Below are 26,110 nucleotides of genomic sequence, written 5' to 3'. Positions count from 1 at the left end.
GCGGAGCACAGACTCAGCAAAGGTAAAGCAAGACATGTTTATTTTATCACTAGCCCTAGTGTTATCTTAGCAGTCTAGCTGTGAACCTTCCTCTGTGATACATTTCATTGTGAGAAGTATTATTTCTATGAGCTATTTTGTCAGTGGGAATTTGGACAGCGCGGCATCGGCAGCTCAGCGTTACTTGTCTCTTTTGTTACCCAGAGAGATAGCACGGTACGTATTATATATGTCCATTATAGTATATTTATTTGTGTATTTTGAACGCTTTATCTATGCTGCATATAGTATAGATAAAAACTGTATTTTAAGGTTACATAACACTCAATCAAAGCATTTAGGGCTGCTACATACTTTTTTCCCCCTTTGTAGAGAGGTATCACCAGGTATAGAAAACGTAGCTGCAAAATTCACCAAACAAGATGCCAACATGTGCCAGGAACACACAGGCCATGATGCCATGATTAGGTTAACTGGGCATGTTGGCATCCCTTGCTATATGACTCTTAGTAATGGTGCCCATTATGTCCAAGCACGTTTAACATGGTCTAAACCTCATTTGCAAATGATTTGTTGCTTAAAAATTTTTCATTATTAATACTAAAAGGTCACAATTCTTAAGTTGCTCCGTGAACGACTCGTACGACTGTGTATAGACACTGCACTAAGTATAAAAATTAATTAAACTTACCTTGGGTACAGTGTGGGCACAAAGCCCTTTAGGCTATGGCAGATGCCGCATGGATTTTGTGCTGCATGTGGGCATAGTACAGGATGTAAGCAATATTTTCCAAGAAGAGAGGAAAGTACTTTGTAAAAACATCTATGGTAAACGTTCTTAGCAGCACGAGATGTGTGGTTGTGTTACGGTTCAAGATTTGCATAAAACTGATGAAATACACATATAGCGGCTAGACCCTTTACCATGGGATAACCAGAAGGAAAGTGCTCAGCAAGTGACAATAAATATATTTGGTTACTGCATTTGTCATTTTACTTACTATATAGATGGGTGCTGGTTGGTGAGATTGCTCATTGCAGGATGAATCATTAAATTGCTTGCCATATTAGTGGATCACTTTTAGATGACTTCATATTATCCCATTATTCATTCTGTATTATGGCCAAAAGTGGGTCTGATGGCTCGAACTGACAGCTGTAAGTTTGGGTCAGATCTATCATCAGATCTATGGTTGGTTCAGAACTGGGGGCGGAAATTGTTCTGTATAAGGCTAGACTGAACCCAATCTTAGGGCCAGTTCCCAACTGGTGGAATTCCACGGTGGAACTCTCCGCTGCAGAATCCCACCAGCCTCTGTGTAGTACAGGCAGTCTATGGGAGGGCTCGCGCACCTCCTCTCTCCGTGCCTCTCCGCTCTGACTAATTGACATGGCACCAGTTTTACTCTGCGTGAACTGGCCCTTAGTGTACCTCCACAACTCCAAAGTATGGAAAATATTACTGTAAATTTGGATATTTGTAAATCCAATTCATGCATCAATTATTCATATAGTTGTTGAGCCAAGCAGCAGTCAAATGTGTTTTCTTACAATGACATTGATGGGAGAAAACATTTTTTTAATGAAAAATGCATTTGAAAAACATATGTAGATAATGGCATCCAGGTATCATTTGTATCATTGGAAATTTCCTGACATTGGCACAAGGACGCAGACACAGGGGCAATCATTAGCTAATCTCTACCCTCATTTAACCCAGGACTAGTGTTGAGTGGACCTGACAAACTGTTCAGGGGTTCGGCAACATTTTCTGAACCCGAACGCTCAGCATTTGGTTCCACGTGGCTGCAGAAGTTGGATGCAGCCCTAAGGCTTCCAGAAAAACATGGATGTAGCCTATGGCCAAACAGTTTACAGGTCCACTTAACACTACCCAGGACACCAGCACTTCCAGATATGCGCCATTTCAATTACCAATAATTACTCTAGTCATTCTGATTTTCTGGGACTTATCCATCCTAACTCTTTATTCAAGTCCATACAGGTGTTTGTGTCTGTAGATACAGCTGCTCGCAACATTATTAATCAACTAAAAATTCTATTTCTATCACCAATTCATATGCCATTGTTTTAACTTTTATTACTCTGGCCCTAAAATGTTGGCAACAATGTAACAATAAAACAAACTGTAGAAAAGTTGATATGTTACTTATGAACAAGCAGATGAATATAATTGTCCCTGTTTCTATTTATCATTGCCGATAACATTGGGAAGTGACAATGAACACGGCAAAATGTCTCTTATCCAAATGATTCCATGATTTTATTCTGGCAGCGAACTTACATATTAGGCAACGGATTGCTTATTAAACCCAGCTGCTACATATCAATGCATTAATCATTACTACTAACATCACTTTATCGAAAGGAATAATCCACTTCCTGTATTCCCAGACTAGAATAACTGAAATAGTCATTTGGTTTTGATCAACTAGATAGAGAAGTTCCTGGTGTCGACATGGTCACCTTACTAATTTTATCCCAATGCCTCAGGATAAGGATGGAATTAGCATGAGCGTTTTTATTGATTTTTACATTGCAATACTCTTGATGACATTTGGAGGGGAGAAGGGATCAATGGTCCAGTGTCTTTGAAAGGTTCCTTGTAAGCAGAAGTGAATGAGACAGCAGCAGCATAGCACAGCAAGAAAAGGGGTTCCAGTAAGCATTGAATTTCTGCTGAAGACAAGTGAGCAGATTAAAATGAAGCAGAGAGGGAGGTTAGATACAGGAGGCAGCATGGTGTACATACTCTACATCAGGACATCAATGAAGAGGTTACACGAAGCACTGCACCTATGCTGAAGACAAGTATGCTGGCTAAATATGAGGGAAGGGGGTAGATACAGGGGGCAGCACATTGTAAATACAACAACAGCACAGCAAGGAAGAGGTTACATTAAACACCAAAACCGCTGCTGGTGAGAAGCCTTTGCTTAGAGGCATTTAACATTCAGGGACAGTGTGAATCCTCTAGAGAATGGGCACAGCTTGCAGATACACGGTTTCTCTCTACATCTCCTGCACATTGTAGAGACTACATTTTGCCCCTACTGTCTGTCTTGTTGTGAATGTTATAAGAGACATTTCTCCCTCACAACAGGCAGTAAACTGCAGATTGCAGGGAAGGGAGACAATAAGTGACCAAGAAATTAGAGCTGTTTGTCTAGGGAAATGAGTCATATTTGGTAAATGAAGCGATTTACAGAAATGTCAGGAATCATCAATATGTTATCAAATGTAGAGAAGTTATTTGAAATGACAGTGACTATTTATGAGCATCATAGGTATATATCACTAACAGGCCTCCTCCAAGTAGCAGCTGGAGGATAGACGTACAATCTAATAGGAGGGTTGTCAAGGTCAGACCATCCTTTTAATGCACAGATCTCAGACTTGATCTTAGCCATGTATTGCACATACGGATTGACAATATAGTTTACAGTTTTCTGCTTAGTGGGATAAATGACACCTTGTGGAGGTGAATCTCTGCCTCATTCATGTAGAACAGAAGAGCGTGAGAGTGTTGTGTTGCCGCTACACTTCAATTGTATGGATGATGAATGTTGATGATCCAGATTGTGTTATCATTTGCAACCTGTGTGAAGTGTTCTGCTTAGAACAGCATTTTCCATCCCGAGGATTAGGCATATCAAGCTCTGCAAGGAAAAGATTAAAAGCTGTTTGCACATTTAAAATTAAAGGGAAGGTGCCAAGTTGATCTTTGAGACATGAGCAGTGCCTATGCGTTCATATAAGTAGTGTTAGGCCGCTGTGTATTAATACTGATCACAACAGTCTGCTAGTTACCTAATGTTTTTAGACTCTTTGGTTGGTCATCTCTTTAAAGTCATATTTCTCCACTTCCTTCCATTTTAAGTAAAGTTTCAAACTTCCATTTTTTTTTAAGTTATAGCGGAGGGTTATTATGATGGGTCCCTCATGCTCCTGCCTTAAGTTATCCCCTGTCAGCACACAGGCATGCTGGCTTTATGGAGAGGAGCACACCTCCACATAAATCCAGGAAGACCTGAGGCCACCCATGAGCCCTCAAGAAAATCTATGTCAGCTTGCAGCGAGTGTAGATTTTGTGAATTTTGCAGTTTCTGTCTGGTGAACACAATGATAAATCACCCCCTCTAATTTTAGGCTACCCATTAATGAAGGGCAGGACTCTACTGGAACCTCCATTCCTATTAGACTTTTGGGTAATATGTCTTTTGCATGATTTGATTCCATATGACTTCTTTATATTCTCAAATTCTAAGATTCAGGTTCAGTTTTAGAGAAAACCAACCATCATTATGTTATTGGAGTGTGGGAGGAAACCAACACAAACCCTAGAGACAAACATTGCCCCTGGTTAAAAGGGTTATCTAGAGAGCAGAAAAGGTTCTACCTCTTGTGCTCTCCGGCGCTCTACTTCCTCCCTTGGAGCGTCTTTGCTGCTCTGTAGACGAGAGAAGGACAAGACCTTTTCTGCTCTTAAAGGGGTAGTGCGGCGCTCAGCAATTATTCACAGAATAACACACATTACAAAGTTATACAACTTTGTAATGTATGTTATGTCTGTGAATCGCCCCCTTCCCGTGTCCCCCCACCCCCGCACGTGTACCCGGAAGTGTGGTGAGATATACATACCTGACGCGTGTCGACCCCCGTCTTCTGTCGATGCAATCTGCAGCGTCATCAGCTGCTCAGCCGCGATTGAGCATAACTGTTCTTAGCCAATCGCGGCTGAGCACAGTTATGACGCGGCAGAGGGGGGCCGGCAGGAGCGGGTCGGCCGGCCTCCCGAAGATAATGTCTTTGAAGAAGATGGCTGACGGGGTCGGTTGACACGGATCAGGTATGTATAGCGCAGCACACTTCCGGGTACACGTGGAGGGGTGGGGGGACACGGGAAGGGGGCGATTCACAGACATAACATACATTACAAAGTTGTAAAACTTTGTAATGTGTGTTATTCTGTAAATAATTGCTGAGCTCCGCACTACCCCTTTAAGATAACACCTTTAAGAGGGTGCCTGGGCAAAATAAAAACAAGGAGGTCAGGTGGTGGTGGGAACATAATTAGTAAGTTACTGTATACTTACCGCTCCGGTACCTGGACAGCACCACCGCTTGGGTCCCCTGACAATCTCCTGTACCTCCATTTTCCTGGGACATCACAGCTTCACAAACATTAGCCAGTCAGGCATATAGTGACTGAAGCAGTGTCCCTATGTATTTTTATTTTGCCTTCACGACCCCTTCAAATTTAAACCTAGGACTCTGCTTTGCAATACAATCATTCTCGCCAGAAAGCCAATGGTCTGCCCAGTTATAGAGGCAAGGGATTAACTTTTTCTTACTAGCCTTATTTTTCTTTACAACATCACCACTTTGCATGCAGTTGTCCATATTAAGGCTATGTTCACACAACGTAAAACTACGGCTGTAGTTCTCGCCGCAGAACTACAGCCGTAGTTTTGCGGTGTGGATAATGCCTTATTTGCAATGGGATCCCGGCCGGAGCATGCATACGCTCCAGCCGGGATCCCATACGCTACTGAAAAAAACTGACAGGTCAGTTTTCTGCAGCCGGAATTCTGTGAATTTCGGCCGCAGAAAGACCTGTCAGTTCACACAGTGAAGCAATCGGCTCCGGCCGCTTGCTTCACTGTGGGCTATGGGAAGCTCTGATGCGGGTGCGCGCTGATGCCGGCCGAGGTGATCCGGCCAGAGACCGGCCGTTCCGTGACCCGGCCGGGGTCACGGAACGGCCGGTCTCATACGTTGTGTGAACATAGCCTGAGTAATTTCTTTTGATTCTAGAGGAATCAGGGGAAGCAGAGAACTGATTGGAGTTGGTTAGAAAATTTCTTCCAAATGCTTTACAGAGCATTCTAGGTATATGAGATATTTTACTAGAGAGGAAATCCTGTTGTAAATGATTTTTTAATGCGTTTTCACTAATAAAATGCATGTAATGTAAATATAAGCCTGATCAATGGAAAGGAAACAAGTGGGTTTTTTAGCTTTGATTCATTTATCCTTTTCTGAGAAGCTATTTCCACCATGTATATTAAGTGGATTAGATTTTGGGCTAATGCTAATGTATCAGTCGTTTGCTTTGCAACATGTTGAAAAACAAACGACTGCAACAATCAGACGTCATGAACAACGTCGGCTGATCGTTGCCTTCTATTCCATGGGCCGATAATCGTTCCATGGAATAGGGCCTTTAAGTGGTTATCTAGGGGTTTTCCTCTGGTCATCTTGAAAGTATAGGCCCTATTTCACGGGCCGACTGACAGGAGCAAACGAGCGCTATTAACGCTCATTTACTCCTCGTTCCCCGCTCTGGAGGGTGAGTCCAAGGAGGGCTGGGGGAAGCTGCGGGGGGCTGCCCAGGGGAATCGCTGATTGTCCGGGCAGCCCATAGGATACAACAGCATCTGCTGCCGACGATCCTATTCCACGGAGCAACGGCAGCAGATCGTTCCTGTATCAGTTGTTTGTTTTTCAACATGTTTGAAAGACAAACGACGCAACGATCAGCTGACATGAACGATGTTGGCTGATCATTGCTGTCAATTCCATGAGACGATTATCGCCCGTAACGGCCGATATCGGCCGAATATGGCCGATAATCATTCCGTGGAATAGGGCCTTATGGCTTATGGCCTTACGCAGGTGCGTGTTGCAAGCATAGCGTGCAGGAAAAAACATGCCTTCATACTGTGTCTAACAGCCGCTCGATATCGCTACTCTATCGGTAATATTGGGCACACAATGCTCGCAACATGCACCTGACAGCAGAACAGGATGGATCTTTCTGCCCTCTGAATAACCTCTTTAACCCCTCCATGACGCAGCCCAAAATGGCCCAAATGACCCGGCCATATAAAATATAAAGTATGGGGTGAAATTAAGAAAAAAAAAAACACAGTTTTGTAATTTTTGGGGGGGTTATGTCATATTAAAAAAAAAAATTAAAAAATATATGTATATATTCCACTTCAAATTCTTTGCCAATTCTTCAGTGTGCACATATCCATACATTGCACACACACAGACATACCTAGACATACCCTAATATAGACACACCAGACATATCAACAGACTAGACATACCCTAATATATAACAGATCTAATACTCACAGGAGTCTCTTTGAAGTTTATCTGCTTGATAGGAGAAGAAAAAAGCTATTTTCTCTGATATGTTTCTCACATTTGCTTTTACTATTGAATTGTTCAAAGTTTGTTGAAACTGGTGACATTTCTGTGTGTGTGTCTGTGTGTATACAGTATATACAGTAAGCTCAGTCATTAAGGTAGTAAATACCAAGAATTCATAGTGGATCATTTTATTTTGAGATGTTGTAAAGCATAACCATTGTTATGTATAAAGATTTCTTTTATATGATTGACAACTTATGCAAAACTTTCATGCAAGCAGGTGGTTGGTGGAGGTAAACCGTAAAATATGCACAGCCCAAAAATGTAAATCTGGGTGCAGTTCCAACATAACAGAAGAACTTTACCACCCCCATATACTAATCAGGTGATATTTTTGCCTTGTCCTTTTTCTTTGTTTTCACAGTTTTTTATTATTGTACTTTGGGATTTGTTAAAGTAGAAGTCCTGTGAAATAAAAAAAATAACGCAGATTGGAAAGGGGGTGCAGAAACATAATAAGTTTACTCACCTATCCTAGTGCGTCGTAGTGCTGCTTCCAGATTCAGCTGCCAGCCGCCAGCCTCCTGTAGCCTCTCCAGCTGTAGCCACATATACCCAGATGAGTGATTGCCCATTTAGCCAGTCAGTGACTCTTGCAGCTGGAAAAGATGACCCATGACGTTGCAGCTGGAAGAGATGGGTACGTGACATGTGTGGCTTCTATCCAAAAATTACAGTCGGTCAGCAGTGCTACGAAGGTATGGGGACTAGTAAGTACACATTGTTTATTAAGTTCCCGCACCCCCCTGCCTGCTGTTTTTGAATTTCACTGGACTTTTCTTTTAACTCTGTACAGCATCGGCACTTGGAACTTTACACTTCTTGTATACTTTATAGCATCAGCACTTTGGGGGACATTTATTTAGTTCGGCTTAAAAATGTCCCCGCAGTGCAGAGGCTGTGAGTTTTTTTGTAGAAGGGCAATGCTTCTACATAAATCCCATGCGCAGCGGAAATGTTAAATGTGTCACACGCACATCTGCATGCAACCACATCCCCCGTTCTGCCCCCTCCCCGCCCCTTTGGCGCAAGTGGCGCAGAGGGACCTTTGAATAAAATATTTGCAAAACCAGCATTCGTGAATATATGTAAGCGCATCAGTCCATCTGCACCATAAAAAGGCATGTTACCCTCGTAATAAATATCCCCCTTTATCGCCATATTTGATAGGGACAGGCCCCATAGTTGGGAGGTTTAAATTGGGTTTATGGGATGGGACAGTGTTTTTTGTATGTTTATATGCATTTTGATTAATAAAGGATACTTACATTGTCTTGGTGTGCTGGTTCATAGTGTTACATACACTATTGTCTTCCCCCTCTTTTTTTGCTAAGTTACACTGGCACTGTTCATTGTCTTTACATGCAGGGCTTGGCAGATTGGTGCCAACCCCTGCCCAAACCCAAAACTTACACACATATCTATATTGAATGCCTCTAAGTAAAAGTCCTGCTGCTATTAAATAACACCAGTGTACAAGGCACAGATATTATCACCTTACTGAATAAATGAGTATACTGAGGTAACAATAGCAATAATACCAGTATACCAGGGATAAATAATACTGCCACACCATGACCACTACCATTATCAACCTACAGTGACTTAATAATACAACAATACTCTTGCTAAGGAGAACACTCTATACAAAAACTACAAATACAGTGATTATATTAGTTTTATACCGTGTTTCCCCCAAAATAGGACATCCCCCTAAAATAAGAAACCCCCACTATCCTACTAACTAGCCTAAAATAAAGCATCCCCCCCCCCCGAAAATAAGGCACCCCCCAAACTAAGGCCCCCCTAAAATTAAGGAGGCTAACCACCTACCTGACCCAGTCGACTCCCCCCAATCCCCTTGTGGATCAGACACATTGTTTCATGGCCCCCACGTGTATATGCACGTCCTAACGTCCTGCCGCACCAACGCAAATCTCGATGCTTCACTGCACCGACATGCCGCTCAACATCCTGTTGCACCGCCGCACATCCTGCCGCGCATCCCAACGTACCAACGTCCTGCCGCACATCCCGATGTCCCACGGTCTCACTGCACCACGTCCTGGGGCCTTGGAAGTATGCTGGGGGAGGCTGGGGTAGGCCGAGGAAGAGAGAGAGAGCCAATGGGGGAGGCCGGGGGGAGAAAGTGACAATGGGAGAGAGAGATAGACGAGGGGAGAGAGAGAGACGAGAGGAAAGGCCAGGAGGGGAGAGAGAGAAGAGGGGGGAGGCCGGGGGTGGAAGAGACAATGGGGGAGGCCAGGAAAAGAAATAAGACACCCCTCTTTAGGAGGAAAAAATAATATAAGGTGCTGTCTTATTTTTGGGTAAACATGGTATTCCATCCAGCCATGACCGCAATGATGACATAGGTCATCCACAACTTATATACACAGAATTTGACAGACAAACATATTAGTCTCCTCACTATTCAAGCATTATCCTTGACCTTTCCTCACCCATAGTGCCTCAAATGGTAATAATGCCCACCTTGGTAAATTACTTCCCAGGAGGCAGGTACCCCCAGTTAATTTGCAGGTGTCAGGTGCCCCCCAGAAGGTAGTTAAGTGCCCCGAGAGAGTATTTACCCCCCCCCCCCCTCCCATTAGGTAGCCAGGTGCTTCCCAGTAAGTAGTTACCTCTACTGTACAGAAAAGAAGTGATAGTTGTCCCACCCATAAGTTCTTCCAGTAGATAGTTTCCCCAGTAGGTTGACAATGCCCCCCCCAGTATCTAAATAGGTGCCTACAATGAGTAAATGCACTTACTAGATGGATAGTTGCCCCCATTATAGTTGCGCCCAGAAGATACAACTAAAATACTTTATACTTACCCACCCTGCGCTCCCTTACTGGCAAGTCATGCACTCTCCAACTTTGCTGACTGGAGGCACATGCATGATGACATCATCATCGTACATGCACATAAGCCAGGGGCAGGGCGCAGAGATTCTGGCCCTACAGTGTATGGATCATACATAGAACAGGGGAAGCTTTCAGCTGCAAATGCATCCTAAGGGTAGCGGCAGAATTTTACGGCAGAGCCACGGCTGCAGAATCCGCCTGCCTCAGTATGTCAATGGGATGCTGCACCAGCCTCCGCTCTCTGCGACTCTACGCTCAAAGAATTGACATGTTGTGGAATTCCACCACTTTTACTCGGTGTGAACATACCCTAAGGAACTATTTGCATTTAAAAATATCACTAACTAGCCCAGGCATCTAGGGCAAGTGTCTTGGACTCCTGGTCTCAGTGAGCCAACAATTGCACTCTTTTGAGCAAGGAAGGCAGTGGCGCCCCCTAGGCTCTGCTTACATGAACAAAAATGATCGTACAAAAAGCAGCACAAAAACTTAATGAATTTTGGCTTCAATGTATCATTATGTACATGTATTTTCACCCACAAATAGGAATAATTAACAACTTTCCCTTTTCATCTTATTAGTTATAGAATCAGTTCCCATTTGAGGAAAAATCTTTTATAGGCAATTTAATGTGCCCGTAATGTGTATTGGTAATACATTTCTGTCTACATTATTATATCCTGCTGATGTCAGCTCTATGTAATGACATAGGGGTAAGTGTGCTGACCTTGTGATTTGTGTCTCTCTCATGTAGAAGAACTTTTCATAGGCTCAGCCATAAAGTTTAAACAATCTCATATAATGTGTAGAGACAAAATATAGCAGAGATAACCTTTAACAAACATATTATGTTCATAGTATGTGTTTTAGGTTTAATATACTGAAGCATTGTACGTTATATACTATGTCCATTGGATCAGAAATTATTTTTTTTCATTCTTAATGGAAAATATACTATAGGGTATTTGGTCATTCTCTGTAGTGGATATCAGTAAAGCTACCATGGATGCAAATTACAGAGTGTGTGTGTATGGGGGTGAAGTTCCTGCCCGTCCTACTCTATACCCTAAGCCTTACAACCCCTTAGGGCCTAAGGTTTTGTAAGGCTGTGCATTATTACCAATATCATTAGACATGGCAATATTAGCCAACAAAAGACTATAAACTGCACAAGTGACCCTGCTCTCTGCTATGTATGTGCCTTATTATACATGTTAAATCATAGCTACATCAAAAGATTATAAGACACACAACTCCGGTAATATTATTTATGCAGCCCGATATAGGACACGATTTCTCAGATACAATCATGCAGATTGTATACAGATGAAGTATAGCTATGTTATAGTATTGTAGTAAATGCTGCAAGCTTTAGGTATCCAGCTTTAGGCTATGTTCACACTACGTATATTTTAGTCAGTATTGTGGTCCTCATATTGCAACCAAAACGAGGAGTGGAGTGGATTAAAAACACAGAAAGGCTCTGTTCAGACAATGTTGAAATTGAGTGGATAGCCGCCATTTAATGGCAAATATTTGCTGTTATTTTAAAACAACGGCTGTTGTATTGAAATAATGGCAGTTATTTACCGTTATATGGCGGCCATCCACTCAATTTCAACATTGTGTGAACAGAGCCTTTCTGTGCTTTTAATCCACTACTGGTTTTGGTTGTAATATGAGGACCACAATACTGACTGAAATATATGTAGTGTGAACCTAGCCTCAAATCTAGGCCAGAATAACTGTAACATGGCACAATGTGGAGTATCATACATTGGTACATGCCTAGCACTCCATAGTGAAGAGCCGCAGAGACCTGTGTGCCTTGTAACTGACATTTGTCGCGGTTCTATCCTCACTGTAATTTTTCCCCAGTCTTTTGTTAGTTTTAAGGCCCTATTCCACAGAACGATTATTGGCCGTACTCGGCCGATATTGGCCGTTACTGCCAATAATTGTCCTGTGGAATAGAAGGTAACGATCAACCGACATCGTTCATGTGGGCTAATCGTTGCAGTAGTTTGTGTTTCAAACATGTTGAAAAACAAACGACTGTGATAGCAGCCCCCCGCAGCTCCCACCAGCCCCTCCCGCACTCACCCGCTCGCTGCCGACGCATATAATAGCGGTGACAGCGAGCGAGGAACAAGGAGCAAACGAGCGCTATCAGTACCTCACAGTCGGCCCATGGAATAGGGCCTTTAGTCATCAATTATCTATTAGGCTAGGTTCACACACACAGTAGAATAAAAACTAAATATGACTGTATTTATTCTATATGGTGTATGCACTGCTAGCTAATTTGCTATTGACTTCAATAGAGTGTATTATTTTTAAAATACAGCTGTATTTTAACCTCAACATTACAGCCCCATTTTACCTTTATTTTACAGTGTGTGAACATAGCCTTAATGTCACCTTTGACCTTAACGTGTACCTGTCATTTGTAAAAACTTTTGACGCGTCATAGAGACATATGAAAGGAGAAAAGCATGCTCGACAAAGATCAGAAAAGGTTGAAACGTTGCATGCTTTGCAATGTATCTGGATATGCAATAAAAGAAACTTGGAGTTCATTCCTGGATGCTGTCAGACTTTTCTCCTTCCGGTTGTTTACATGAGTGTCAGTCATTTGGATTGATGACCTACTGACATGCATCCCCCTTCCTTCAGTCCTTAAAGGGGTGTTCCAGCATGGGGGCCCTTTCTGGGGGGGACCGGGGAGGAGGTGGCTGAAATAAAAGACGTCCACTCACCTCCCCTGTTCCAGCGGCGGGTCACTCATCACGGCGCTCTGGTCCCCGGTTTCCGGCCGCTTCCTGGTGTCTGACGCCGCCCGAGAAGCTACGTCTCAAGGCCGCTCAGCCACTGAGTGAAGGAGGCGGGATCCGAGCGGACTTCAAACGGATTCGGCCTCCTTCACTGAGTGGCTGAGCGGCCCTGAGACGTAGCGTCTCAGGCGACGTCAGACACCAGGAAGCGGCCGGGAACCGGGGACCGGTGCGCCACAATGAGTGACCCGCCGCTGGAACCGGGGAGGTGAGTGGACGTCTTTTATTTCAGCCACCTCCTCCCTGGTCCCCCCACACTGGATAACCCCTTTAAGGACCCTTTGAAGATACAGTGCTGTTAGAACTCGCTGTGGTGTCATAGAGACGGAAAGTGGACACACTGCCGCCCCCTTACTTAGCAACCCCCCCCCATCCGTATCAAGCCAAGTACAACAAATCGTACCTGGCAACTGCCCCCCCCTCCCCCCCGGCCCCCAACGACCTCGGGCACTCACGACTTGCTTGAGGGCGATGACAGCTGCTGACTGACGGCGCGGGAGAGCGCGGCGGGGGAAAGCCATGAACGTTGGCATTGGGACGGGTTGGCTGCGGCAGGACAGGTGAGCGGCTGCAGAGCTGCTGTCTGCCGCCCCCTGCAGGGGCGCAAATTCTGCCGCCTGAGGCGGAATACTCATTCCGCCTCATGGCAGAAGCGACCCTGTCTGGTGGGCCCCAGATACCCCAGTCCGACACTAATGACATGTACAAAGTTTTTAAAAAGACAGGTATGGATTTTGTATCAATCTGTACAGTGACAATGAGCTCCTTCCAGTTTCTGTTGCTTTCAGTGGACAGAAAATCACAGGATTATTGCATTCAATATCACAGATCCCCTAAAAAATAATGACTGAAAATAAATGATTTATATCAAAAAGGCCGTAGAATATAAGTTCATTGACCTCTCACTTAAGAGAAGTAACGGTCATGGCCCATAAAGCAGGTAAATCTACCGTAGATACTTTTATGATCATTTCTTCAAGTCCCCAAAACTTGTTTTGCTCTTTGATTTCCAGTACATTAAATGTACAATGCTATTCAAGCTAATAAAGTGTTAGTGGAAGTGTAGCACCTATTCACTGTTGCACCATAGTTGCATAAAACTCCAAAAACATTTCCCCAACTTCTTGCAAATCACAAATTTAACTGGGGTTAACGCCATCCCTTCTCCTCTGTCCCCTCTGACAATGCGAATACCGGAGCCCACACGCCGGGGCCCGCACAGCGAGGCCCAGCATCGCCTTTACCCTCTATGCTACTGCTCACTCCCTCCATCCCCAGCGCGTGTTCCCACCTTCTGGGGCATACTCCTAGGAGCAGGAGGTGCACCCCCTAAAAAATGCCTGTCCCTCCCCTGCCAGCCCCTGTTGGAGCCTTTGCACTACAGCCCCAGCTCTCCTGCCCATGGTTCCTACCCGTGATTCCTGCCTGTGACTCCTGCCCCTGTCCGAGTCGAATCGTGCCTGAAATTTCCTGCTGTGTATCTGCCTGTTGTCCTGCCTATGTGTCTCCAGCTACACCTTGCCTGCCACCGCTAGCAAGCCAAACCAGGGGTATTGACCTGGGGGTTGCCTCCTGCAGCAAATCCATCCCACCTTGCGGCGGGCTTTCGTTAAAACCAGTGGCCCTTAGACTCCATTCCCTGGTACAGCTTATGACATTGCTAGCGGGGGTTCAGTGGATCCATTACTCCAGTCGTTACAGATTTCATTTAAGTGCTGAGACTTCTTTTCATACTACAAAAGCAGAGGTTTTGGCCCTGTTGCTGGATGCTAGGGGGAGCTGACAACAAAGCCACATTTCTTTTGCCAGGGTATTTAGACACATGGCTAGGCAGATAACTTAACCTTTGCCTAGGTGATTGAAAGCCTACACAGGCTTTGCCAAAATTCTACTCATAGGTGAATGAGGTGAATGTCTGCCGCACAGGCCCTGTAGCATTTGCATGGTCTGCCTCCATAGGCACCAAGGGCACCTCTGCCATAAGGCTACATGTCATGGCTAGAAATCCCTAATTTATCAGTAAGAACGTCCTTAAGACGCCATCACATTTAAAGCTGGTTTCCTGGCTCCCTGCAGCCACAATCAGTGCTGGAGTTCCACAACTTCTACAATCCATTATTCACAAAATAAGGAATGACACCTAACTGGATCCTGAGATGATGGAATGGATGGTGTAATGATGATAGTAGTGTGGAATGAAGCAGAAGATGATGAATATAAAACACAAAGACTGTGTAGCAGTGTTCTCTGCCGAGATAACGTAGTTGAAAGGAGAAGATGATACTTGCACTCACGTATAGATACTGTGGATTTGACCGCCTTATGCACTATAGTGTCAGGGTACCGATCATCCTGCTAGGGTAGTACGAGGACCCTGGGCTCGTGGGCTACGTGGGCTTATACGCTGCTTTGTCCTACTGGGGTCAGTACCTAGCCTCATGTATACTGTCTTGTGTGTTGCTGAAGGTATCCCTGGCGTGGCCAAGGTTTTCCTCAGAGGTGGTCTCTCCCTCCTAAGGGTCTAGCACTGCATGCAAGCGATAGTTACTTGCATAAAAGAAAGAATACGTCTCTTGGTCCTTGACAAGGTTACTGGCCTGAGCTGGCTTCACTGCCCTGGCTTCACTGCAGGAACTACTCTCTATGTTTCTTTGTTTGCCTCTCTCTACCTCTACTGACTAAAAAGACCCTCCCAACAGAAACTAGTTCCTTTTTATAGGGACACCTCAGCTAGAGTGTGATTGGTGGGGCTATGTGTGTGAGAGGGGACAAGGGAAGAGCATAGGCAGAAAAGTGAGGGAAACAAGCCTATACCTGTGATTGAAGAAAAAATGACATGTGACACAACAGAACATATGAAACCTTCAGCTGTTCACAATACAGTATACATACAAGAAATGCAGCAACATCTGGTGGGAAAAAATACACAATACACTCTCCTTAATCCCCTTCTGTAAGAACCTGAGTGGGTTACTTTACCCAGGTGTATAAAACTTAGTGGTACACCTGCGCTGGGAAACTATAGTAACATCCTCCAAAATCTGAAGTTGTGTAGATGCTCTGACCCAGCTGTCTAACCCTCACAATGTAATTCTTATCAGTGTCGCTCAGATCCTCACACTGCCATATTTTATTAACTGACTGGTTATTGCTGGCTAATATGTCCCACCCCCTTGACAGCTGCCACCTACAGGTGATGATCAATGATATTTAATTCACCTGTCAACCTATCAGTGGTTTGTGTGATATATATATATATATATATATATATATATATATATATATATATATATATACAGTGGTGCCTTGGATTACGAGCATAATTCGTTCCGGGACCGTGCTTGTAATCCAAATCTACTCTTAAACCAAAGCAAATTTTCCCATAAGAAATCATAGAAATGCAGACAATTGGTTCCACACCCCAAACATAATGATTTATTATTCTGAATAACATGTAAAACAGATGAAACAAACATTCAGAAAGAGGAGAATATGTGATATTATAAGTTACTGTACAGTAATGGAGAGGATGGAAAACACAAGGACTGACAGAGACTGCAGGGAGTATGAAGGAATGAGCAGGGTAGATGTGGGCACATACATGCAGCACTCTCTGTCCGGGAGAGAGGGGTTACAGCTATGGAGATAACCTCCACAGTCCTGTCCCCTGATGTAAGCCCCAGCCTGAAGTGGATCTGCTATGATTTGGAAGGTGGGGGAGACTTCCTGGGTCAGAGTACAGGGCTATAGACCACGCTATGCAGACCATGCCCCTCCCCCACTCGCGCTCCAACCCAGTACAGGGAGCTCTTAAACCAAAGCAATGCTCTTAAACCAAGTCACAATTTTGAAAAACTGTGAGCTCTTAAACCAAAACGCTCTTAAACCAAGTTACTCTTAAACCAAGGTACCACTGTATATATATATCTCCCTTGTGTTTCAGCCAAGAGCAGTTTCATTATCACACTATTCTATTAGATGTGTGCTTTGTAGCCAGCCCAGGCTCGCCAATCAGATAAAACGTCTATTTACGGAAGTCAGCAAAAGGCTGCAAGCGAAGTAATGATAAGCAGTGTTTTGCTGGTGTACTTTTAATAAGGGTTACTGAATAACAGCGGGCAGGAAACACACTCTCTACAGTGGTTGGGTTAATGGCTGGAGGAAATGCCAGGCTAGAAGTGACATAGGTTATAAGTCCTTTACCTAAACCAGTGTGTAGTGTTAGTGTGCACAACTACAGTCCTTAGAGCTACTCTATACCCATATGTTACTCCACAAACAGTAATCTCAGTCTGCATTCTCCCTGCTGTAACTATACTCACATACAATCTCAACAGCACTTTTCACATCTAGAATGATATCTGGTATTATTCTGGCACTGATAGTATTGGAAGAACTGATGCTCAAGTCAAGCAGGTGCAGGGTAAGGGTGTAGCCTCATGGCGCTGCCCATTAGGCAGAAATTTGGGAACTAAGCCAGCAGATTAATCATTTCTAAAATATGCCATTGTAGCAATGTGAAGAATCTAGTGGCCGGTCCACATTGCTTACAACATAATCATTACCTTAATAATTCAGTATCACTCTGCATGTCAGAAGTTTTATGCTAGTGACATGCTAGGCAATAGTGATAATGGCAGGTATTGTTCAGCATTGTATAACTATGGGTAGATAAGGGAGGGATCACCAAGTAATCGCTCCTCTTTAGGGTGCGTTTACACAGAAAGATTTATCTGACAGATTTTGGAAGCCAAAGCCAGGAATGGATTTGAAAAGAGGATAGATCCCAGTCTTTCCTTTATGACCTGATCCCCGTTAATAGTCTGTTCCTGGTTTTGGCTTCAAAGATCTGTCAGATAAATCTGTCTGTGTAAACGCACCATTACCCTCCTCCTGATAGTAAATGGAATCCACTGACACCTTTTACCTGGGTGTTGGTATTGTGAGCTGCACAGCCAAATAGTCTAAATAAGGGTCCATTTACACAGAAAGATTATCTAAATGATTATCTGACAAAGCCAAAGCCAGGAATGGATTTGAAAAGAGGAAAAATCTCAGTCTTTCCTTTATGACCTGATCTCTGTTTATAGTCTGTTTTTGGCTTTGGCTTCAAATCTTTGGCAGATAATCTGTCAGATAATCTTTCTGTGTAAATGTACCCTAAAGAAGCTACATCAGAGTAGTGTTAAAATAAAACTTAACAGTATCAGCAAAAAAAAAAAAAAAAATTATATAACAAAATTTTTGAATTTTTTTAGTATTTTTGCATCGATTGCTCATAATCTGTTGTCGTGACATAGAAAACTTCTTTGTTAACCCCTTTAAGACAGAGCCCTTTGATGCACGGGTCAAATTAATGCAATGTTCCTCCCCTCCTTCTAAGAGCCATAGTGCTTTTATTTTTCCACCTACAGGGCTGGTTGGGGTGTCATTTTTGCACCATGATCTCTTGTTTTTATTTATACTATAATGGTGTAACAGAAAAATTTTCTGAGCTTTTTATAATTTTGTTTCTGCGCAGAAACATTGGACAATTACGCATGCTACGATATGTAATATGTTTATTTATTTTTTATATTTTTATTTTTATAATGGGCAAGGGGGTATTTTAAACTTTTATTAGGAGGGGGATTTTTAAGGTTTTTTTTAATACTTTTAAAAACTTTTTTTTAATTACACTTTTTCTTTACACTTTTTTCCACTGCAGCACATAGCATAGATCAGTGTTATTGGCAATCTGTGTATAGAGCCTGCCTGAGACCAGACTCTATTGTTAGATTGCCGATCCGACAGGATGGAGGTAAGTGACTTACCCCCGCCCATCGGCACAAGCGACCCTGCAAGGGTCCCGATCACTTAGTGACAGAAGCTTGTTCTGTCACTGAGTTTCTTAAATGCTGCGATCACTATAGATCGCAGCGTTTCAGGGGTTAAGGAGACACAGCTGCGAGATTGCATCTGCCTCTCATTACCTCCGGCCCCGCACACACTGATGTGTGCGGGGCCGCTCTCACTGCAGCAGTCCCGCACACATCAGTAACCCTGTTAGTGCAGGAACGTATATATACATTCCTACTGCACCGGGTATGTGCAGTAGGAACGTGTATATACGTATTATGACTGGAAGGGGCTAACTTCTAGATGATAAAATTCTGTCCTAGTCATGTGATGGAAACACGGGGGCAGGGGTTATGGTTACGGTACAGATATATGTATATATATTTGCAAACTGTGTAGATGGACAAATAAAATAGTTATGGTTATTAGGAGGTAAAAATTAAAATGCAAAAATGGTCAGCAAATGAACTATAGTTTTAATCATTATGTTATATGAAACATCTTAAACAATTTTAGTGACACCCCCCACCCCCACCCCCCCCACACCCCCCCCCCCCCCCCATTTTTAATCAACATTTTAAAATAATTCTGGCATCTTACATTTTTCATTCTGGCCACTAGACCAGTGCTTTTCAATTCCAGTCCTCAGGCCTCACCAACAGGTCATGTTTTGTGGATTTCCTTAGTATTTCACAGGTGATATTATACTCAGTGCATCAGGTATTATCACAGGTGTTCTTTGTATTGGATATCCTCAAAACCTGACCTGTTGGTGAGGCCTGAGGACTGGAATTGAGAAGCACTGCACTAGACAATAGGCTGAGACTTTCTGTTCTGTATAGATCCCTTTCCAGAAGTGTCCCGCTTATTATCACAGACAGGAGTATAGTGATAGGTGATACCAGTTTACACATTAGACACCATTCACTATAGCTGAAGCTGACAGGCCAGCCTCCACCCTCCCTGTAAAATGTCCTCTGCATAGGTCACAGAGCATACCTAGAAAACACTCCCACCAAAAAAGAATTGTTCCTTTGTCCATAGGGCTTGCTATAAAGTTTATTACTTAATACTGGTAAAAACAACTCAGATAAGATGGCTGCTCCCATAACATTATACTAAAAATTAAATAAAAAATACAATTAGAAAATGGAAACCAGTAATAAAAAAAGGATATGTTTCAGTATCTGGCTCTAAGCAGTAAAAAAAAAAAATCTCGGTTATATTTTCTTTTTAATCCAATGGCTTTCTTGTGCCCAGTGCACTTCTGGCACTTCCAGTACCTTGAGTACTTTACTGTGAACTTATAAGAGGAAGATTTTGTGTTGTTTTCCTAGAGCTTATATTTTATCCATACTTGTAAAACAGAAGCATGGAGGATTAGACATTGTCCATGGAGTGAGCTGCCTCTGGAGCTGCTGCACGTTGCTTTTTGTTCATGGAGTGCTCTGGTGTAATAAACAAAGAATGAAATTCCTTAATCTTTTGCTCCAGGGCACCACTCATAGGTATTTGTTAAAGGTATATCCACCTATAATCATAAGTAAATATCATCACAGTGTCCAGTCCAAACAAACATGGGAATAAATTATTTTAAAATCCAAGATGATCTGGTCTGGAATTGGTTATACTGTAGCTACCTGTTATACACTACCTGCAATGCCTTCACATATAAAATCAGTAAAGTGGTGCCTTGGATTATGAGCATAATTTGTTCCAGGACTGAGCTTGTAATCCAAATCCACTCTTAAACCAAAGCAAATTTTCCCATAAGAAATCATAGAAATGCAGACAATTGGTTCCACACCCCAAAAATAACGATTTATTATTCTGAATAACATATAAAACAAATAAACATTCAGAAACAGCAGAATATGTGATATTATAAGTAACTATACAGAATGGAGAGGATGGAAAACAACTGACAGAGGGCTGACAGAGACTGCAGGGAGTATGAAGGAATGAGCAGGACAGATGTGGGCACATACATGCAGCGCTCTCTGTCTGGGAAGAGAGGGGTTACAGCTATGAAGAGATTACCTCCACAGTCCTGTCCCCTGATGTAAGCCCCAGCTTGAAGTGGATCTGCTATGATTTGGAAGGTGAGGGAGACTTCCTGGGTCAGAGTACAGAGCTGTAGACCACGCTATGCAGGCCATACCCCTCTCCCACTCGCGCTCCCACCCAGTACAGGGAACTCTTAAACCAAAGCAATGCTCTTAAACCAAGTCATAATTTTGAAAAACTGTGAGCTCTTAAACCAAAACGCTCTTAAACCAAGTTACTCTTAAACCAAGTTACCACTGTACTTTTAAACCTATGCCTGTTTGTGACTAAGCAAGTCACATGGCTGTCTAAGGCATAGGGAAAAAATACAATCAAAGAAGACAGTACATGTGAATATTTAGAATTTAACACTACTGTATCCACTTATATAGTGTCTACAGAGTGCTTGTGTACAATCAGTATCTTACCACTGTATGGTAGCAAAATTAGAACAGTTCAGCAATATTCTCTGAACCCGAACATTCAGCATTTGACCCCTGGAAAAGTTGGATGCCATCCCAGGGAGTCCTGGAAAACTTGGAGCCTATAGGCTGTATAAATGTTTTCCTGGCAGCCCTGAGGGTGTTATTACATGGGCCGATGGGGGCCCGATAATAACCATAAACGAGCACTGATCTGCTAGATCGGCGCTTGTTTACTGGGCCTATTACACAGCCCGATAATCGTTTAACAAGGGCTGCAGGGACATCATTACCTGTAGGGCTCCTCTTCTCCCCGGGTCTGCGTGCTCCAGCTTAAGAGCGGCCTATCTCAGCTGACAGGCCGCTCAGACAATCACTGGCCGCCGCGGTCCCGGCCTGTGATTGGCTGAGCGGCCTGTTAGCTGGGACAGGCCGCTCTTAAGCTGGAGCACGCGGGACCCGGGGAGAAGAAGACCGCAAGAGGAGCCCTGTAGCCTGGATAGGTAATGTAAATTGCCAGTCGCCGGCCGTGCACCGCTGTTACACGTAGCGATGCGCGGTAAGCGCCCGACAATTATTGGTTCCATCCTATATAAACGATCAGCAGATGATCGCTGTCATCAGCTGATCATTGTATTTATTACACAGAGCGATAATCGGTCATTCCGTGTAATAGAACCCTAAGGCAGCATCCAACTTCTCCAACCACCGGGAGTAAAATGCTGAGCATTTGGGTTCGGAGAACGTTGCTGACCCCAAGCAGTTCAGAAAATTACCACTAGTCGTAGCAAGTGTATTTTGTTCAGTGTGATAATACCATTGGGTCACTGTATAGTAGTAATGGTACTGGCCATGGTGTGTCAGTATTAGCAGAGCCTGCCATCTTTGGTAATATAGAACTATTTACAGTGCTGTGTTGATCCAGAGGAAAAGAAAAAACCCTTATGATGCAAATGATAATGATGAGGCTGGAGGGTAAGCCACAACCTGTTTTGGCTGTGACTTATTTCTCCAAGAACAAAGGGGTCAGCCAGTGATTTTTCATCATGCCTGAACCCTATTTCCACTGATATCATCTTTTGGTAGTCTGTTGGGAGAGCCCAATACACTATACTGACAGGTTCATCAGGACTTTAACTGATAGCCAGAATGACCTGTTTCTTGGCTGAACGCTCACATGTGGAAGTCCCAGAATCAGTGTAAACTCAGTAAAGATAGCCACACACATAAGATAAAAGTACAGTAGGTAGACACAGCCATAACATTTTAGTCCGTACTGCCCGTTAATGTTGTTTAAACTGGTCATCAATGACACTGGATTAAGGATGAAGGATCTTTCTTAGAATATTCTAGGATCCTCTAAGAATATTCTAGAAAATTTGCAATGTGGCTGAATTCTCTTTGGACAATAACAGTCTGTCATTGCTTGGCTGCAGCAATTGTTGTTAAATTTCACCGGACAAATGTTTGTTTTTGTTGAAATTGTTCACTTTGTTCGACTTAAGAGATCTCCTGTCATTAAAAGTAACATGACCCGCTGTGATCAGGAGATATAGTTGGGGAGAGTGCGTGGCAACAGCGCGATCCAATCCCCCACTGTATCTTCTGAGTGGCTAATTCTGACAATATAAGTCTATGAAGCTACCAGGAGGTGGATCACGCTGATGCCGGCTAGATCTCCTGATCACAGCAGGTTTCAGCAGTGAGACCAGTGTCATCAGACATGTCAAAAGTTAAGGGACGTATGGGCCCCTTAAGAACCTCACACTGACAAGGGCACAAGCTAGGTGACATCTACACTACGCCACAACAGGAGGAGAATATGCTATAAATGTCTCATAGTCCTACTTAATCCCTGTCCGGCCCAACATAAACATGGCTCTCTCTATTTACTTTTGTGAGATTGATATAAACCTGAGCAAGCATGCCACCTCACCATTCAAAACCCTTGTTTTCACTGTTAGCCACCTAGTTGCAGGTCATTCAGGTTCTGCCCAGATCTATTAGCCATTTATAGCATATCCTTAGGATATGCTATAACTGTCTGGGTTTGGAAAAACCCTTTAACATAAACAAGAATGTTCTTATTCACAGGAACTTTTTTGGAGGGTCTGGAGCTGATCTGTCGTAGCCATGAAGGGAAATTGCCAGGAAGTCATAAAGTCCGGCGATTTGTCTAGAGAACATTGCACTAATATCATTGAAAAACATTATAATCCTAACTGATAACTTTGTTTATTTCTCCTTTTTTTTATTACTAAGTATAAAATATGGAATTTCTGGAAGCAGAATGCCATTTCTTGTAGTGACTCCGCAGCTCAGACATGATTAAGATGAGCCGAAACATAATCAGCATTGTTCTAGATCAAATAGACGTCTGATTGTACTTCAGTCATTACTCAAAGACTGTCTGAGTTAAAGGTTATGATACAAATAAACCACAATGCAAGTCCGCTGAGGATAAGTTTCCTTTCTCCCAGCCCATTACATTGTTAAATGGATATATTATATACAGAGACTCAGGCGGGAGTCACACAACCAGGAAGTGAAATGTTTACAAGGCTCCCTAAAAATAAATACACAGGGAATGCTTACGAGATGATGTATCCAGCAAAGGCTTTAATCAGCGGCATGTGAATAGTTAGATTGTTCTTTTACATCCATGTCATTTGTAGCAAATAAACAAACCTGTAGAGCTTATTTTCATACATACTGTAAGGCGTGCTAGCATCTTAAAGAAACTGTAATAGAGCATCATTATGGTGAAAGTGGCTAAACATCCTACATGTGAGGTTGGCCGCACGCTGGGAAATGTAACCAAAATTGCCTAAAGCCATGTGGCTGAGAATTAGACGGAATTCAAGTGTTATTGTTCCTGGTTTAAAATGACCAACATGATTATACCTGGGTGATGCTGCCCACATAAAATCTAACCAGTCGGATGTACCACCATAGGAAGGAGCTAACTAGTTTTGGCAAAGGCCATATAGTTGTTTTGTGAACGGTAAAAAAAGCTATTTTACAGTGAAAAAAAAACTGGCCAAAAAAAAAAATATATATATATATATATATACAGTATATATATATATATATATATATATATATATATATATATATACACACAGTGTGTGTATATATATATATATATATATATATATATATATACAGTGGTACCTTGGTTTAATAGCATTTTGGTTTTCGGTTTAAGAGCCCACAGTTTTTCAAAATTGTGACTTGGTTTAAGAGCATTGCTTTGGTTTAAGAGTTCCCTGTACTAGGTGAAAGGGGGAGTGGGGGAGGAGCATGGTCTGGATAGCGGGGTCTACAGCTCTGTACTCTGACCCAGGAAGTCTCCCTCACCTTCCAAATCATAGCAGATCTAATTCAGGCTGGGGCTTACATCAGGGGACAGGACTGTGGAGGTAATCTCTTCATAGCTGTAACCCCTCTCTTCCCGGACAGAGAGTGCTACTATACTGTGCCCACATCTACACTGCTCATTCCTTCATGCTCCCTGCAGTCTCTGCCAGCCCTTGTGTTTCCCATTCTCTCCATTACTGTACAGTAACTTATAATATCACATATTCTGCTGTTTCTGAATGTTTGTTTCATTTGTTTTACATGTTATTCAGAATAATATATCATTAATTTTGGGGTGTGGAACCAATTGTCTGCATTTCTATGATTTCTTATGGGAAAATTTGCTTTGGTTTAATAGTGGATTTGGATTACAAGCACGGTCCCGGAACGAATTATGCTCATAATCCAAGGTTTTGTGATCAGGTGAGCTCTAATGAGCCTGAGAAGGTAAAGGCTCTGCAGAGCCTGCAGATGGTTGCTCTCAGCCAGGAGTGATCAGCCTGTGTGTTTGCTGGAAGCTGCGAATGCAGCCACTGCTGGAGCTAAAATACACCCTGTGATACCCAGGTGAAAGACGCACTATGTTATATAGTGTCAGATAGGTGAGAAAACCTGTTAGTAAGCCCCCAGATGGGAAAGACCTTTTTGTTTGCTTAATACTGAAAAGCACAGTGTTGCTATATATCTGTTTGCTGGACTGTTTATGCTGCAAATAAACGCCAAGTTGCTCTTTTATAAATCCAAGTCTGATGTGAACTGTGTCCAAGCACACCATCCCCCAGGAAGATCCCTACAAAATATATATATATATATATATATATATATATATATATATATATATATATATATATATATATATTTATATTTTATATTTATTTATTTTTTAATTATTGAGTTCTATTGAACTCAATAATGAAACAGTCGTTAGCTTAACACCCATTAGTTTTACAACCAAAAAGTTAATTGGCTTGTCCAGTGTAAATTGTGCCTGTGGGCTATGGGGGAGACATAACAGGGACGTATACTTACCCGTCTCACTCACAGTTTCCAGGCCGCCGGATGTCTGACACTGTCCTCTTCATCATAACTTATGCTAAAGTGTTGTGCGGACAGGAAATGACCGTTCAGCATAGACTGTAGGCTAAGCGGTCATTTCCTGTCCGCACAGGATGTCAACAGTATTTCCAAAGATGAGGACAACAGACACTGGGCCTGGGAACCATTTCTTTTGGCCATATTTTGGCACATAAATTGTGGACTATAAAAAAAAAAAAAACTTTCCCAAAAACAAAAAGTAGCTGAAAAAACAGCTGTAACCTTACCTGATTTTGTTGTTTAAAAAAAAAAAAAATCTGTCTTAAAATGACATAAAAATACTGTGTGAACCTATAGCTAAAAAATACACAAGGGTCAGTGAACACAGTATTGCTATGTAGTGGCACAGACTTGGCTTCTTGCATCTGAATGAATGAGGCTGTGCTGCAATACCAGATACAGC

At 42.8% G+C, this 26,110-nt stretch overlaps 1 protein-coding gene and 1 long non-coding RNA gene across 2 annotated transcripts in view; one reads left to right on the top strand and one right to left on the bottom strand.

Annotated features, from left to right (window-relative positions):
- The window catches only part of HDAC7 (histone deacetylase 7), a 259,547-nt gene that overhangs the window by 109,710 nt on the left and 123,727 nt on the right, over nucleotides 1–26,110 (top strand). The gene's annotated exons all lie outside the window — the stretch shown is intronic.
- The window catches only part of LOC138792626 (uncharacterized), a 59,501-nt gene continuing 35,651 nt past the window's right edge, over nucleotides 2,261–26,110 (bottom strand). Inside the window, exon 4 of the long non-coding RNA XR_011363167.1 lies at nucleotides 2,261–3,680. This is a non-coding gene — a long non-coding RNA (uncharacterized lncRNA). The remainder of the gene's footprint in view (nucleotides 3,681–26,110) is intronic.

This window comes from Dendropsophus ebraccatus, chromosome 5 (genome assembly GCF_027789765.1).
Source record: "Dendropsophus ebraccatus isolate aDenEbr1 chromosome 5, aDenEbr1.pat, whole genome shotgun sequence".
Taxonomy (NCBI): Eukaryota; Metazoa; Chordata; class Amphibia; order Anura; family Hylidae; genus Dendropsophus; species Dendropsophus ebraccatus.
The sequence above is the reverse complement of the archived record's forward strand: the minus strand, read 5'-3'. Positions and strand labels throughout refer to the sequence as shown.